Genomic DNA, 16,875 nt, shown 5'->3' with positions numbered 1-16,875 from the left:
TGTAGCCTGAAGCTTGGACTTTCAGACAGCTGTGATTATGAATGGTTCATCTGTTACACATTTTTAGTCTGACCATGGTATATATTGCATTATATTGCTTTTAAAAATGTGTGTATGAAAGGTGGGGGGAGGAATAGATATTTCCAAAGCAATTGTTCTAGAAAGGTGCCAGTGTTTTGATCCTCCTTTTGAGAAAAAATAATTTTACAGCAGGCTTATGTTTCAGATAAGGAAAATAAATCAAGGGAATTTTGACAAGACAGCTTCACTGGAAGATGTCCTTCAGGCCAGAGGGCCAATTTATTTATTTATTTTATTTTATTTATTCAATTTATATGCCGCCCAAACTACCCAGAGGTCTAACTTTTGGAGTTGTCCTCTTGTGGGACATTCTTATTTATTGCCATAGGATTATTTTTAAATAGATTTGATAGCTATTAAACTAACAGCCTGGTCCTACATGTATTTACTTGGAATTAAGTCCTATTGTGTTGGATAGCAGTTACGTGAGTGTGCCTAGGACTGCAGTCAAATACCATCAATGTATATTCTGCAGAAAGTATCAGTGATACATGGAAATGTGCAACTTCAGCAGAAGCACCACTTTGAAGTGAATTTAGCATACCTCAAATTCCCTTCATACTCTTGCATGTCTTATTTCTCCCAGATATGGTTGGCCATTCCAAAGATTACATGAAGCATTAGGGAAGTGTTTATGTTTTGAAAATGGAAGACTGCTTGAAGTCTCATGCGTTTAAATACACAATAATGGCTCCTTTACTAAAGTACATTCAAACAACGTTTCTGACAGAAATTGCGTGGGTATTCCTCTTCAAACCATAAACATATTTTTAAGTAAATTCTGCTGCAGTTCTTGAGACTCATTTGAAGATCAGGATGTAAGGCTGTGACCTGAGAACACATCAGTGGAAGTCAATATTGTGGGCATAAGGTTTGTTTTGTAGTAAGAAGGCTGAAGAATTAGAAAAGAAAACCTCATGCCATGTCCCAGTGATGTTTTCACATTATTGGATTAGTGGAGGATTTATGACAGAGGCTTCTTTATGGGGCATTTCATTATAGTGACACCATTTCCACACACATATGCATCCCTTCTTCTGGTGTTAGGTTCTGCTTTTGGCTTTTGTCATATGTCAATTCCTCTTTCATCTATTCTCTGATGGAAAAAAAAGAGTCCCTATGGGCCAGGACACTTGGTTGAAAAGCTGTAGTATCTTAATACAGCTTTCTCTTGAGTTGCTGCTCAGTTAGCTATCCCAGGGGAATGACCGACTTAAAAAGTAAATTAATGTCATCTTTGCGTTATGTGAATGACAGCTCATTTTGCACTGGTAAGTTTAATGCAGCACTATTTCTGTTTATACATACAAGTGTTATGGATCACACCAATCATCTGTCTTATCTTACTATGTATCTATTTGTGGGCAGTTGATGCCTCTGGGAAGTTTGGGACAAATAACAGTGGAGGGGGCTTGCTTTTGTCTTGCATTTGATAGGCAGAAATATACTGTTTTTGAATATGGTGTTCCATCTAGCTATCGTGGCTACCAGACATTAGTTAATCTTTTCCCCATAAATTCTTCTGCTGTGTTGGTTATGTTAGGTTACCTTAATGATTTTCTTTATACTTGAGTTAGTTCTCTGTGGATTCATTCAGAGGACTGTTTAGTTCTCTCTTTCTTAATTGAGGTCTACTTCTCCAAGTCATCTATTCATCATAGAAAACACATTCTTATGTGGACAAAGAATAATTCTGTGATTGGGTGCATTTTTTATAAAGACAGTATTGGCTCCAATGTTGGAAAGCAATGAGTTAGAATGCATGTCTGGCTTTTGTTAAGTGTTTCATAAGCTTAGATACTTGAACAAATTGGGAACCTGAAAATGTTCAAAGATCGAATAGAGTAGTGTCCTAATTTATGAGAATGAACCACATAGATAATTGTTCTTTCATCAATTTCCAAATAAACAACTTGAGAATCTCTCTACAAGTCAGTTGGGAAAAGACAATATAAACTGTAAGTGTTCCATTTATTGACATGTCCAAGCCTGCTGATTAATTCTGAGTAAGTTGCACTATTCATTGACCTTCAGCTGGTGGATCAGGGCCCACAATTGTCACATTTGTGTCATCACCATTTTCATTTTCTTTAAATAGTTGCCTCTTTAAGACATGGAGTCAAGTGAAAAGGGGGAAGAATGGTAAAGTTGGGTAAAGAAAAGGGTATCTCACTAAGATATTTGTAGCTAAATATGGGTCCCAGGTATATACGTAAGATCTGAAATCCATTGACATAGCTTACCCTCTTTAAAGCAGTGTTTTCAGAATCTTGCACTTTTCCCTTATCTGTTTTGAGAAGGCACCATGTATGTTTTAAAGATGTCATACATGTATGTGAACAAGCTGAAGATGCCCCAGTGTTAGTTTATACTTTGCTCCTTTGAACAGGTATTAATTTGCTCTAAATTCATATTAGAGAGATAGAGGAAATTTAAAAAACAAAATTTCTGGGTATTGTAGATATTGACTTTCCTTAGTATAAAGATCTCCTTTTCTCCTCTTTTTATCCCCCTTCCCACAGGACAAGGGAGAATTTTGGGTTGCTCTGCACTGAGTAAAAACCAATCCTGGTAGGATGCATTTTCCGTCATCTTGTGAGGTGGTACATTATGATCTGGGTAATAAGAATCTGTGATTTATTTATTTATTTATTTATTTATTTATTTATTTATTTATTTATTTATTTATTTAGAAGGGGGGAAGATTCTTTACAAAGCAGAAGTGAAATAATCTAAGCATTAATTTTTATAACAGGAAATAACAGTTATTCCATGGTTAGAGAAGCTGAGAGCCAGGGTGGTTGGAGTGGTAGACAAAAAATCAGGAGGTTCATGTCTTGATCCTTGCTCCATGAAACTTGCTGGGTGACCTTGGGCCAGTTTGTCTCTTTGAACCTCACCTGCATCTCAGGACTGTTATGAGGGGAAGAAATCAAGCTGGGGGAGAGGCAACATACACCACCCTGCACTCTTGATAGAAGGGGTGGGATATAAATTTAGTAAATGAATAACTAGATAGAAATTATCCACATTTGCTTCTGACCTAGAACATTACCATCTATTCTGGTGAACCGTCAGAGAAACAAAGCCTTCTACAATCTTCTTCGTTAGCTATTGTATTCCCAAGAAATAAGATTTTTAAAATTTAGATTATCTGTTAATATCAAATATAAGGTGGATGTTATCTCAAGAAAAGCATCAGAGATCAGATGATAGTTGCCTAGTCTGCAAGATGGGTGGCTTTGCTGGCAGGTGTGCTCACATATGTATGCCAGAATTGGGCTCCCCACTCCCATGAGGAGAAGTTTGGCCCCCCCTCCTCCTTCCCTCACTCGGTCATACGCCACTGCCTTTCTCTCCCTCTCACACTCTCTGTTTATTTTTCCTGCCTCCATCTGGGCCATGCTGATATTGTAATCACCCTGATGCACATTGCCTCCCCCCCTTCGCTTTCTCTCACACACAATGTGCCATCCTGACAAGGCTCTTACTTCAGATAAGCTGCGATGTGTGTTTAATGAATACAAAGCCCTAGCTGTGCTTCTGCCTCTGCTCCTGCCTAGGCTCTCCTCATCCAGAAGGTAATCTCCAAGCATTTTCAGAAAGTGTGTGTGTGTGGGGGGGGGATAGAGAGCAACCCTTCTCCTTACTCCTCTCTCTGTCTTGCCCTCCCTCCTTCCCTCCCTCAACTACCCCTCCCCATTTTCTCTAAATGATGCTGAATTCGATAAGGCTCGGGAGAAGTGAAGATGTAACCCCTTATCTTGCTTCTCTTCTTAGCTGGTAGGGAATTTACATTTAAAGATTAGCCTAGAGTGAGAGGGGGAAAAAAGGATCTGCCTTTTGTTGTGGGAGGTTATGAGGCATCTAACCTTACCTGGCCTGGCCTGGCATTCTCCCGTCAGTACCGTTATTCATACTTGCATAGGTGAGATGATTATTCTGTCCTGGTCTCGCCCTCCCGCCTTGTCTTTAATTGGGTTTAATTTGACCAGTCTGAATGGGGTTTAGCAATGTGGTCCCTCTCCCCGCTTCAAACCATTGAAGAAGCAAAGGAAGTTTTGTTTTGTTTTCCTTTCTTTCTGGGGAAGACAAGATTATTTATTGACTGGGCTTTACAGCTATTAGATGGAGAAAGAAATGAACATCATAACAACCTGATTAGCTCTTTTATTAGATGAGAAAGGGTAGAAAATAGTCTATCTCATGCAGGAGAAGGGAGGAGGGAAACTGAAAATTTTGATTGATTTTTGAATGATGGAAAGGTTTTAGCTTCTCTTCTCCCACTCCCTCTTGACTGACATTTCTGTATGCGGGTTCTTCTGATTGTTACGAAGCAGTGTTCCTCCCAATAAAGGATAATTTTTAGTGCAGTTGCAGGAACCTGATTACTCAGAGGCAAGCTCAGCAATTTCAGTGAGGGTTACTCTCTTGTAATGGTACTGAGGATTGCAGCCTCTGGTGGTTTCTGATTTGAATTTTATGTCTGAATTGTATGTATATCTTGGGGAAATCTGTGTGAAAGAATGATGCTTCAGTTTTTAAAAAAATATCCGTTGTGTGTTAAAACCTGTATATGGTTTTAATTTGGTAGGTTTTAGGTCTGCATGGGCAAGAATTTGAAAAATATTTTAATTTTCATAAAATGCTTATTATTCTTCAAACTGGGAAGAAATGAATAATTTGAAATATCTCAGAGAAAAAAACCCCAACCATCTGGAAATACTTTTAAAGGTTTCTTATAAACCTCTGTGACTGAAAACCTCATGATCCTTAACCCCCATCCTAAGTGGAAATAAATTCCACTGAAAAGAGTGGAACTTACTTTCAAGTAAATGTGTTTTAGATTTGGGGTATTAGCACTTCTCTCTTACCACAGCACTTGGTCAGGTGTTTACATAGCTGGATATAGAAACATGATCCAGTAGCTAAGAACCTAATTAAAAATTTGTTTAAAGCTGAGATGGGAGGGAGGACATGTATCCATGTTGACAACAGCCAATCGATAGGTAAGACAATAGAGTCCCATTATTTTACTTCCATTGACTGAATATATTGACATTTCAGGTTTATGATTGCCTCAGTGAGCATGATGGAATACAAGTTCACAAACCAACAGGCAGAATGCCACATATATTACTGTATGTCATCTCTGCCTTCAAGTTACCTTATCGCTGAGGCGGAATAGTAATGGATGGCTGCAGAGCACTTGAGAAGGTTTAGGGCTCTATCAGTTACAAAACTGACATGCAGGAGATCGTGGGAGCATCTTTAATTAGACCTAGAATTATGGTATCCTTGTGTTACCTGCCACTGCTGCTACCTATCAGAGTTTATGGGCTAAGAGCAGACAGGCTAACAAGGTACTTGTGTTTCTTATTTTTTTAATGCGGAACCATGAAGTACATTGGGGGAGCATAACATTTTCTGTAATAGCTAATAGGTCAGCTATTCACCATTACATTGATACTTGAACAATAAAGCATCTGCTAGAACTCTGCTGGTTCAGGGATATTGTGAGAATTCAAAAGTACAGCTTAAATGAGATTTCATTCATTTTTAGTCTCAATGTATGCATGTTAGATCAATTTCTGTTGCTAAAGAGACATTTGGTCTTGATCTGCTTCTTCTTTTCTGACCACTAAATGTACTGTCCTTACATGTATTGAACACACATTGACCAGGAAATATATAGTAAACTCTTATCTCAGATTCTTTGAGATACTCAGTAAAATGGGAACTGGCAGCACAATAAAACCCATCAGTGTTACGCAAGCATGGAGGCAGAAATTAATTTAAAGCAGACAAAGAGCTAATATGAAAAGAGTCACTAGTGATTTAGCCCATCTTTTTTTAAAAAAAAGTTTAATGAAAATATAAAATGCATTCAGATTGTGCCTTAATAATTGTTCCATCGTGGCCATGAAGTGGACTACTGATGCCCCCATGAGATGGTAAGAAGAAAATGAGTCCTTCATACCATTTTCATGAACATGGTAGGTTTCTATTTGATCAGCAGGTGCTGTTGAGATGAAAGGCATGTGTAAATTTTCAGAAGGCCAAAAGTGTCAATTCAGAAAAGGAAAGTGATAAGAGAAAATGCAATCAGTTTCCCTGTTTTCAATTTGTGCATGATTTGAAGAGCTGTTTTTTTAAACTGCTACATCTGCTACAATATGAATATTGAACTACTTCCACTAAAAATAACACCCTGTAATTTGCAAGCCAGTGCAGTCTTTTGTTAATGTGAGTGGGTTATTTGAGGGGGGGAAATCTGTACTGAAAAATCTCTAGCTTAATGTGCATTTTGTTTATTGCCATCGGTATATGAAAAATTGTGTTACGCAGCTAGGATTTTAAAATGATAACGAACAATACAACTGTGTCCTCATGGCTAATTATTGATATATTACATTACAAGTATTAATTTAGAAAAAAAGTTAGCTCTGAAACCTGAGCCTTAAAAGAATACATGGGGGTAGGATCTATCCCTAGACTTTATTGCAAAGCAACCTTTACTAATTTCTTCTGCAGTTCTGCTCTCCAGAGAAATATAGTAGTAGCCTGGTTTAAGGTAATTCAGGATATTTTAGCTAACAGTTTTCAGAGCAACGTTTTTTTTCCTAGATTTTGAAAAATGAGTAAATTATGTTTGAGTAAATATTCAAAATCCTTTTCAGTATTGTTATCAATCAAGTTTTATGGAAAATACTGGGCACAAATTGTCCAAAGCAAGTGGGGGTTAAAATTATTGAATAGGCTAGGGAAGGGGGGTCTAGATATTAGCAAACCCTTTTTATGGAGTATCCTGTTCTATAGCTCTGTCAGCACAACTGGAGTGACATCAATGACAGCAGTCTATTGCCACCACTAATTAAAGAGCTCCTGCTTTGCTTTGTTGTTATGAATGACTTACACGCAATAAAGTCATGCACAACCTGAAATCAAAGTGGGAACTTTTTAATTAGCGGCAATCTGCCAGTGGCATCACTCTTGTTAAGGAGCAAGAGCTACGTAACAGGATACTGGCCAACAGATGAAAAATCGTATGCCACCTAAAAAATATAGTGATCCGTAACCAAAATAAAACTGTGCAGTTTGCAAGAAGCAGTTTTAATACTCTTCTTAGAAATCACATTATATATATAGAATCTGTGTTTTCATGTAAAGTGTTAGTCACTTTTTCTGTGAATTAAAGCAGTGCTGTAAGTAAAGCCATTGATCTGTTTAAAAGCAAATGAAAAAGTTAGCAAGCTAAATGAGAGCTCTTAAAATGGTATTTAGTATGTCAAGTTACTGAGGTAGAATTATGCACAAGTAAAGTCAAGATCTCTGATGTGTCATTGATTTTCCTGGCATTTCTTCAGCTTCATATCTGAGGTGAGGTCTTTTAACATAAAAGGAAGCCTCTGGAAGAGTGTATAGCTTATGATTCAAGCAATTCTTGCAAATTTGCCTTCACCGGCAAGACTCCATCTAGTGGATTGAATCTGCTTCACCACCAGCAACAATTACCCAGCAAGCATACTGGGCTATTGTTTGTGCCTTGATGCTTGGCAGGGCTATATTGTTTTTATCGTTACTTCCAACAGGTTATTTTCTATCACATTTTAGGAAAAACTGAGAATGTTAACCACCACCTGAGAAAGTAGCTTCACAGCTCCATCAGTAGTATAAGAACCTATAGTTAGCTCGGCAACTATAGGAGGCTTCAATATGTCTGCCTGGCTGGATGCTAATATGCAATTTGCATAAGTACCAGTCATTACCACCAGGCAGCTTCCCTTTGTGCACCACTTTATTTGAAGAGCTTATAGACTACATTTCTTGCTTGAGTGATGATGACTGCCCAGTCACCTCCATAGGTGGTAGTTCAAATGTCATGTTTCAATTCTCTGGGTCAAAAGACTTTCCACAATGGACTGGTGGGCTGATGTTCTGTTTTCAGTGTAAGATTGCCTCATTTGCCTGGGAGCAGCAGGGGTCAAAGTATAGTTTCATCATTTCATCATAACAAGCGATATTAGTGCATACAACTTAAGGGTTATAGCAAGCCTTTGCATCCTGACATATAAATAGCCCTGCCACATTGGCATAATGGTGTCTATAGGAAGAGAAACAAAACAGAACAGGCAACTGGAGGTGTCTCTTTTAATAACAAAGCTAAATAACTGTGTGTCCCAAAACAATGATCTGAAAATAAATGTTCATAGATGGAGAGGGGACATTGGCATCCTGATTTGGGGAAGCTATTGTTTAATTATAGTGCATCTATTGGGTCCATATTGACCTAATTACAGGATCTAAGGTAGGATGTCTAGAAAACATGTTTTTGGAGACCCTGGAAACATGCTTCTACACAGTTTGGGTGGTATTGGTCTAGACTGAATGTTATACTGCCTGTGGAATAAAATAAGGTAACTGAGAACCAAGACTATACTGTATTATTATTATATAGATCAGCTTGTATCATAAATAGTGAAACAAAAAGGAATTGTTGAGGAAATTAGACTGTTGTGGAGAAGGCAGTTAATGATACTTCTGCAAAGGAAATTTGGGAAGAATGCTACAGTAGATTAAGAAAACTTGCTCCAAGGGACTTCCAGGTAGGGTTGTTTGTCAAAGTGATTATGCTGCTCAGCTGCCAGAAACATGATAGTGTTGCCAGACTTTTATGAACAATGGCACCAGGTTGTAGGTCAGTGCTTAAAAATAACAAGACACCCAAGAATTAGTCTTCTTATTGGAAGAAAAGTGCCAAAGATACTGTGAAAAAACTTTTAGGATGTGATCTTTTGTGGGGTTTGTTGTCTGGAATGTCAGGATTTTACCCTTAGGCAGTAGAATTGGGTTCCTTGAAAAAATGCTGAAGACAGCCTACCAAAATTCCCAAAAGTTCAACAGTGAAGAAATAGTCTTCATCCAGTGTTAGGACACACTGTCAAATTAGTCAAGTGGAGTCTTCATCTATAGCCCCACATAACATGCATGAGTATATGTAGGTTTTATGTGCACAAGCCTGACAGAAAAAGGCATGAAGTTGCATCAGTTGTTACCAGATACTGTAGCTTTCTGAACAACGTATTGCTTTAGTGAGAGATCTGAAAATCTATCATTCTCATTCTCACAAAATTTTTCAATTTCCTACTAGTATATTCATATGAGAACATACACAATACACAAGTACTTGTGTACTGCGTTGCAGCACTTGTGCATATTCTAGTGTGCATTGTTTCAAAACACAAATCTTAGCATTTTTCTGATTCTTGCACCACCTCAAGTTTGTTGGTGTGCATTTTTCAAACGTGCTTATTTTTTTTATTTGTGTAGACTTTTTTGAAATTTTGTCATGGTTTTGTTTACTTTGTCTTCAAAATGTATCACAACTCTCACAAATGATACAGATTTCCCTAGTGAGATATATTCTCTTCCATGGAGGTCAGAAATAGATATTTCTCTGTGGAAATGTGAAGATATTTAATTTTCTTCCCATCCCAACAGATAGCATATTTTTTGAACATTCAAAGAGCCATGTTTACTACTTTTTCCCATTAAATTCCACTTCTGTGTTGAAAATAATATAGTGATAACATCATGCTAGAAATCCCTGTCCTACCACTGATCCCGTTTTGTCCTCTTTTCCTTATTTGGGAAACATTTGTCTGTTCCTCTGAAAATACTTTTTGTGCATGCGCACTAGAATGCAATATTGTCCATTCTCTCCTGCATCCAGTGTGTATCTTTTCATATAATTAATTTTGTTTTACATGGTCTGGATTCCAACAGCTATTCTATAATAAATATAATCAGAAAAAATCATTGTATGATTAAACTTTTGGTAAACATTTCTTAAGACCCAAACCCAATAATTATTCCCTGCTTGAATAGTTCAGTTGAATTAATGGAAATTTATTAGTCAAATGAGTTTCATCAGTTCAGCCGCTGAAATCCTGGTGTGTGGTTATGCAAACAGCATAACTTTTAGAGGTGAATTGCTGTAAGTTAAGAAATTGTCATAGACATCTGTTGTACATCCACTGCATGATGCAATATACAACAGACAGTGTCTATGGAGATTTCTTAGTTTACAACAGATCACTTCCAAAAGTTACACTGTTTGTGTAAATGCATAACAGAATTTCAACCAATGGGTACCAATTGGTTGAACATCCATTCTCAAACTGGATTTGGTCCTTCTGTTTAAAGAGGGAATAACTGTGGTTGGCTTACTGGCAGAGTTGCTGCAGAAGTTGTTTGAATATGGCTACTGAAGAGTAAATGGATGAACAGAGATGTAGCAGCTCTGTAACAATCTCTACCAATTATAGTGAGTTAGAAGTTAGAGTAGAGGAAACCATTGTAAAATGGAGCAGAGCACATGCTTGGCATGTAGAAGGTCAAGGTCCTCAGCTCAGCCCCTTGCATCTCATTTCTCTCTCTCTCTCTCACTCTAGACCAGTGGTTCTCAATCTTGGGTAACCCAGATGTTCTTGGACTGCAACTTCCAGAATCCCTGGCTGGCACAGGTGGTGCTGAAGGCTTCTGGGAACTGAAGTCCAAGAACACCTGAGTTACCCAATGCTGGTAACCATTGCTTTTGATGTTCAGACAGCAGGGTGATAGTAAAGATCCTGCAGTGTAACTGCTAGATGGAGTAAATAAGACTAGGGCAAATGGAGCATCATCATCATCCTCTTAGAACTCCAGAGCTGGAATATTAGATAATGATCTTTGCAATGAGGATTAAGGTGTTACACACATAACAAGACTGTTCCTATTTTCATCTAAGAAGTGTTGGAAATTGTGTGACATTTCCTAATCACGCAGATGATGTTTTTCTGGCCCAGTTTCTGCTATCTCTTTGGGCTGTGTGCATGTGGTGAATCTTAAGTGTCTGGTGGTTGCCTTCGGGTTCCATGCAAACCAAAGGAGAAAAGAGATGTGTCTCTAATAAAGAACCTGCATGCAGCTGCAGATTAAACTTGAGATATGCTAAAGGAAAGGGGTGGAGCCGTTCCATATTCAGTTATGTCAAATTTTGTGAATGTGAATTCCAGGCAAGGAGACCAACAAGACTGATTGGATAGCTGGTGATTTTTTGTGGTTTCTTCAACTTTGGTTTATAAGGGATCACTCTAATCTTTGTGTGTGCAAATAGGAAAGAGAGAGAGAGAGAGAGAGAGAGAGAGAGAAGAGTGACAGATGAGATCAGCTGACAACAGCAGCAGTATTAGCAGCAGTAAGCAAACTATGTTTTGGAGCTAGACAATTACAGAAGTCCCTAAGATCTGTGATTGTCAACCATGAACACAGATGCCTTCAAAGTTCTGTTTTTCTTCTGTGTGGAAGTCACTGGCATGGAACAGATGCCTTCATTTTGCAGAAACCAGCCTCTGGATATAATTGGCTCTCTCTTTTCTTTGCTCTCTAGGGATTGTCCCTTGTCAATGAAATTGGAGAGAGGGTGTGCAAAGAGAGTATTGTTATGTTGTTTTCACTGCAATATGGTATATTGATCTATTTTTAAACTGGAATGCCTTTTCATATATTTAGGTACCTCCTTTACTATAGTTCATTTTATGGATTATTATATGGGGTGCGTTTTTAAAAATCAGAATCAGTATTTATTTGCTGGTTTTAAATTAGCATCATTGAAGGTTAGTTGCTTTTCTGTCACATGGCACTGTTTAAGGTTTTAAGCTAGATCTCATAATAGGCAACAGGCAGTTTTAAATGTGCAAGCATGTCAGTGAATGATTACATGCAAATACTCAAGCCAAGTGATTCCCAACCTCTGGGGTATGAACAAGGACATTTAGGAATACAGGAAAACAATTGGATAATGGCGAGAAAAGCCACATATGTCAGCAGTGTAAGTCACTCATTTGTATTCTGAGCAATGGGAAACTCGTCAGCTTCTTCTTTTTCTGATGCCCACTGAATCAGCTCCCAGCCAATCAGCTTTTGCTCCAAGACAGTGTCTGTTCTTGTTCCGCCATTAACCTTGGAGGCTTATACCCCTTGCTCCTTTCCTGTCACACACACACACACACACACACACACACACACACACACACACACACACACACACACACCACACACACACACACACACACACACACACACACACACACACACACACACACACACACACACACGCTTCAAATTCCATCACACATCTCTGCTGGTATAGCTCCCACTTGGGAATAGTACTCGGCAGTAAATTCCTTTATCCTAATCAACAGATTGGATAGATGAACTACAGTAAGAAGTAAGAAATTAATTTTGAAAAAGAGTTCAGGGGACAGATGAATTTGCAGATCATTTGGGGAAGTTTTCTGTAATGTTTCTGCATCTCTTTCCAGGGTGCTTTGGTTTGGGGAAGAAAGGCCAAATCTTGCCTTCCTTAGAAGGAAAAGGCAGGGTAAAGATATAATAATAAAAGATGGAAGCCTGACTGTGTTTTTGCTAAGACTTGGTTGGTCCTATTAGCATTGCTTGTGTCTACAGCTGGGTTTTTTTAAGCTGCCATGACAGGACACTGTCATCACCACCAGCAGAGTTTGTTTTGTAATTTTTCCCATTGAGTTCGTAAAGTTCATGTTAGTGGAATGTTGAAAGAAAAGAGTTGCCAAGAATGCATCAGTGCCAATGTGAATGTGCCCCCCGCCCTAGTATGAGTCCCATGGCAATGACCTCCCAGGTCGTCATCCCCCCCCCAGCTCCCTGTTGTATCAATATATTTTGCTAATATAAAGGTTCTACCACTTGTGGAAGCTCTGTTTTTCACTTTACACAAGTCTTATTTGTATCTTTGCACAAGCGTCAAATCTTGTCCTTTGATTTTGCTTGTGCAAGACATTTCACAGCTGTCGTAAATCAGTATTGCTTGTACTGATTATGCAAGTTTTTCTACCAGTGATTGCGCAAGCTCTGATACCCTCTCTCATACTTGTTGTTGTTTAGTCGTTAAGTTGTGTCCGACTCTTCGTGACCCCATGGACCAGAGCACACCAGACCCCCCTGTCTTCCACTGCCTCCCGGAGTTGATCAAATTCATGTTGGTGGCTTCGATGACACTGTACAGCCATCTCATCCTCTGTCATCCCCTTCTCCTCTTGCCTTCACACTTTCCCAACATCAGTGTCTTTTCCAGGGAATCTTCTCATCTCATCAGATGGCCTAAGTACTGGAGCCTCGGCTTAAGGATCTGTCCTTCCAGTGAGCACTCAGGGTTGATTTCCTTTAGAATGGATAGGTTTGTTCTCCTTGCAAATAGGAACAGTCTTGTTCTCCAGGGGACTCTCAAGAGCCTCCTCCAACACCACAATTCAAAAGCTCTCATACTTGTACTACTGCTGAAACGTAAGACACGGTCCACAGAAATTTTTATTTTGATTTATACGACTTTGAAGAGAAATAGCTTTTTCTGCTCTCTCCAAGTTGTGATATGATTTAGAGCATCTCACTGTAGCTGTCCTTTTGTAAACCTGCCTTTTTTTCCCCTAGGCTTATAAATATTAATTTATACCTAGAGGCAAGAGAGACCCTTTCTTCTTTCTAGAATTATTCCTAAAACGTTGAGATGTTGTAATCCCCTTGTGTTGTTAAATTTAGTTTATTCTCAGTTTGGCTCTTTAAATTACCATTGGTGGTAGCTGAGTGAAGTTGGCTGTCCTCCAAACCAGATGATGAACCAGAGGTGTGATGTTTCATGTTATAATTACTCACGGATACTGAATCATTCTTCAGTACTGAAGTGTGTTGCCTGTAAGTTTTGCATATCTCTCTAGTGTGCCTCATTGGAAATGCTTTCAGATGGAAGTTTTTTTTTTAATGTCTGAAGTACAGCATTAAGATTTAAGCTTCTGGCTTATTCTGCCTATACCTATGTCATGTCTTTTGATGGTTACCTATCTATCAATAAGGATTGGGTTACAGAGAAATAATTATACAATCTATCCCTGAGAGCCTACCTCCTTCGAGGTCCTGTCGCACGAAACTCACGAGGCTGCCCGGCAAGGACCATAGATATGGTGCAAGGAGAGGCAGGCACATGGCTTTTACTTCCGGTTTGACATAAAGCTATGAACAGCTCTTCTACAGACTTCATAGCTGTATGTTCCATCCCTTTTTCCATAGCGCCACAGTTTCAGATCTTTGAAACTCACTATATGTTGTTTGCCTCTAAAACCAAGCTACAGGCTCAAAATACATGTCCATATTACACTTTGTCTGTATTTGCCCTGATTAAACTTTAGACACACTACTGTGCTAGTGGAGTATTTATTTGTAAGTATTTGTATAATATTGTGCTGACAAACATCCATAATTATTTGCAAGTTATATCATTTGCAAGTTGTAATACAGTTTGCTCCCTCCCCAGCTTGTGCAGGAGTTTCCTCCCCTGCTCCCTACATTGAGACGTAAACTACATAAAATCAAGTGTAAGTAAAGTTCGAATACTTGCACCTGCGAAGCAGCAACACTCATGTCAGAACTTGAATTTGGTGGTTTATTGTAAGAATACACTGAGACTGGATCCAGCTATGGCAGCATATTTTGGCTTATCATGATGGGAATACAGTATGCTCAATTTCCAAGCGTGCTTGGCTGTGAGGAAATTGAGAGTTTTGCTTCCAGCTTTCATTAACCACAGGTTTAGCATTCCATCTGAGTGCTAAACTGTAATTACTCTTGACTGGGATTTGTTGAACCAAGGTGCGAAAGTGGCTTTAGCTGAGGTAACTAGTTCGTTGGTTTCACAAAAGGCAAGAAGTTTTTGGTTAATTAAAAATGGGAGGGAAACCTTTCCACCACCTTGAGGTTCTGCTGATGGGAGTATAGAACCAGAGACTGTGAAAGCTACACCTTCCCTATTCTCATTCTTGTCATGATACACTTATGGCATTACCATGACACTCAAATGCAGACAGAGTTTTGTTTCTTTGTAGGCCTGAGTGGAATTATTGACATTAAAATGCCCAGATTTCAAAATACAATAAGACTATAAGTCATGTATAACATGACTACTACTTGTCATGTGATATTTGTCAGGTTATTTTAATATATGAAATATAAATTTTGTTCATTAAGTGCCACTAGAGTTGGGAAAGAACTGTGTCTGTCTGGCTTCTGACGTATTTCCCATGTGGTTCTCTGTTGCTGAACAAGTTGCTCGCTCTTTTTTGAGCGAGGAAAAAGACTTAACTGCACAGTAATAGAATCCTGTGCTTACTTAGGTGATGAATGGATTCCTTGCAGTTACCAAGCACCTGAGAAATTGGTAACTGCACTTGATTTTCTTTTATGTTGATTTTCATATCTGTAGTTTTTATATCCTATTATTTTTTTTTTTTGAAAGATAAACTGATGGAAGAATGATTTGCACCCAGTGACTCCTCTTCTTAAAACCTTGGCTGAGCCTAAGGGAGTGGAGGAATGAGATAAAAGTGCTTTGACAGTGAGGTTAACTGATTTCAAATAGAATGCTCTCTCAAGTTATTGCGTTCTGCACAGAATAAATACATTTCGCATATGGTTAAGATTGATCAAAAAATATTCTGTACGCCAGTGATTACATTCCATCTGTGATTAAGAGTTTCTGTCTGCATCTGGTTTTCACATTATATTTCTGTAACAAGAATCTTTTATATGGCAGAGTTCATTCTCTGTATTTGCTATTAACTGCAGCTTGAACTACTGCATGGATCACAGATTTACACATATGGCTTTAATTACTTCATACCATTGAGAAAAAGTAATATTTGTTTGGGAATGTATGTTTTTCCACTATTTCCATGGTTATATAACAATGTGAGCTTTTAAAAATGCCACTATTCTGGAGAAATACAAATGGTTTTAGAGCTTTCTAGTTGAAAGAGAGACATTGCTTCTGTGCACATTTGCTTGATTCTTTTAAGCAGCTAATTAACATGTTAAATAATAATGATATTGACGGTGGCAACAAAAACAACATATTGCCTTCCTTTCAATACTTGGAGTGTTGCTATTCGAACTATTGCTTGTTTAGATAAAGAACAAGGTATTAAAGTAAAAAGGCAGAAAGATATTGAATATCATCATCATTATTGCTGTGGTTGTTATCAAAACATATTTTCTAGTAGATGTTTAGGTAGATGGAGTAGATATACACTTGGTGGCACAAATAATAAAGAAGAGTTGAATGATTTAGTGCGCTGTTCCATTAGTATGTATCTGTACTTAATCATTATGAAGATAGTAAAACAGGTTAATGAAGTGTAATGATAGCCAAACAAATGGTTCCTGTATGCCAGATTATATTCAAAGAAGATGTTAATCGAACAGTGTAGTGCTGCATACGGTTTGAAAAATTAGAGTGAAATTCCAGTCCTTCAAAGTCCTTTAACAATTCATGATCAATTTTAGTGATTTCTATAGAATATATGATTATATTATGGTGGACTGAAGGTGGGTCTGGATCTTCTCATATACCTTATGATCATTTGCATCAGACCAGGCAGGATAAACTCAGGGTTATTTAACATCAGCGTGGCTGTGCGGCCAAGACCTCTGTTTTACTTTGAAAGTAAAGCTTGAGTAGTTATGAGCAGATTTTGTTATGGAAGGACTGTGAGCTCCATTCAATCTGGATATTCACATTTCCATATTCGGCCTTGTTCAATCTTAAGTGTATGCATTTTGCAAAAAGTTTCACTTGGCAAATGTTGGGATTCTAGTTAAAAAGAAAGAAGCTTCAATAAATCTAAAGCCCTCCTATCTCAAATTTAGACTGTATACCCTGCAGTAAGG

General features: G+C 38.2%; 1 protein-coding gene across 7 annotated transcripts in view; it reads left to right on the top strand.

Annotated features, from left to right (window-relative positions):
- Positions 1-16,875, top strand: part of RUNX1T1 (RUNX1 partner transcriptional co-repressor 1) — a 221,242-nt gene that overhangs the window by 5,784 nt on the left and 198,583 nt on the right. For 2 of the 7 annotated variants that reach the window (XM_020814253.3, XM_072999103.2), the window contains exon 1: positions 3,420-3,662. The exons of 4 other annotated variants lie outside the window; for them this stretch is intronic. The gene's annotated coding sequence lies outside the window, so the exon portion shown is untranslated. Of the gene's footprint in view, positions 1-3,419; positions 3,663-3,801; positions 4,010-16,875 lie in introns of those variants that run through there. One more of the 7 variants, XM_078393587.1, reaches the window with a different exon arrangement.

This window comes from Pogona vitticeps, chromosome 4, assembly GCF_051106095.1.
Source record: "Pogona vitticeps strain Pit_001003342236 chromosome 4, PviZW2.1, whole genome shotgun sequence".
Lineage (NCBI taxonomy): Eukaryota > Metazoa > Chordata > Lepidosauria > Squamata > Agamidae > Pogona > Pogona vitticeps.
Note: the sequence above shows the minus strand (reverse complement) of the source record. Positions and strands in the feature narration are given on the sequence as shown.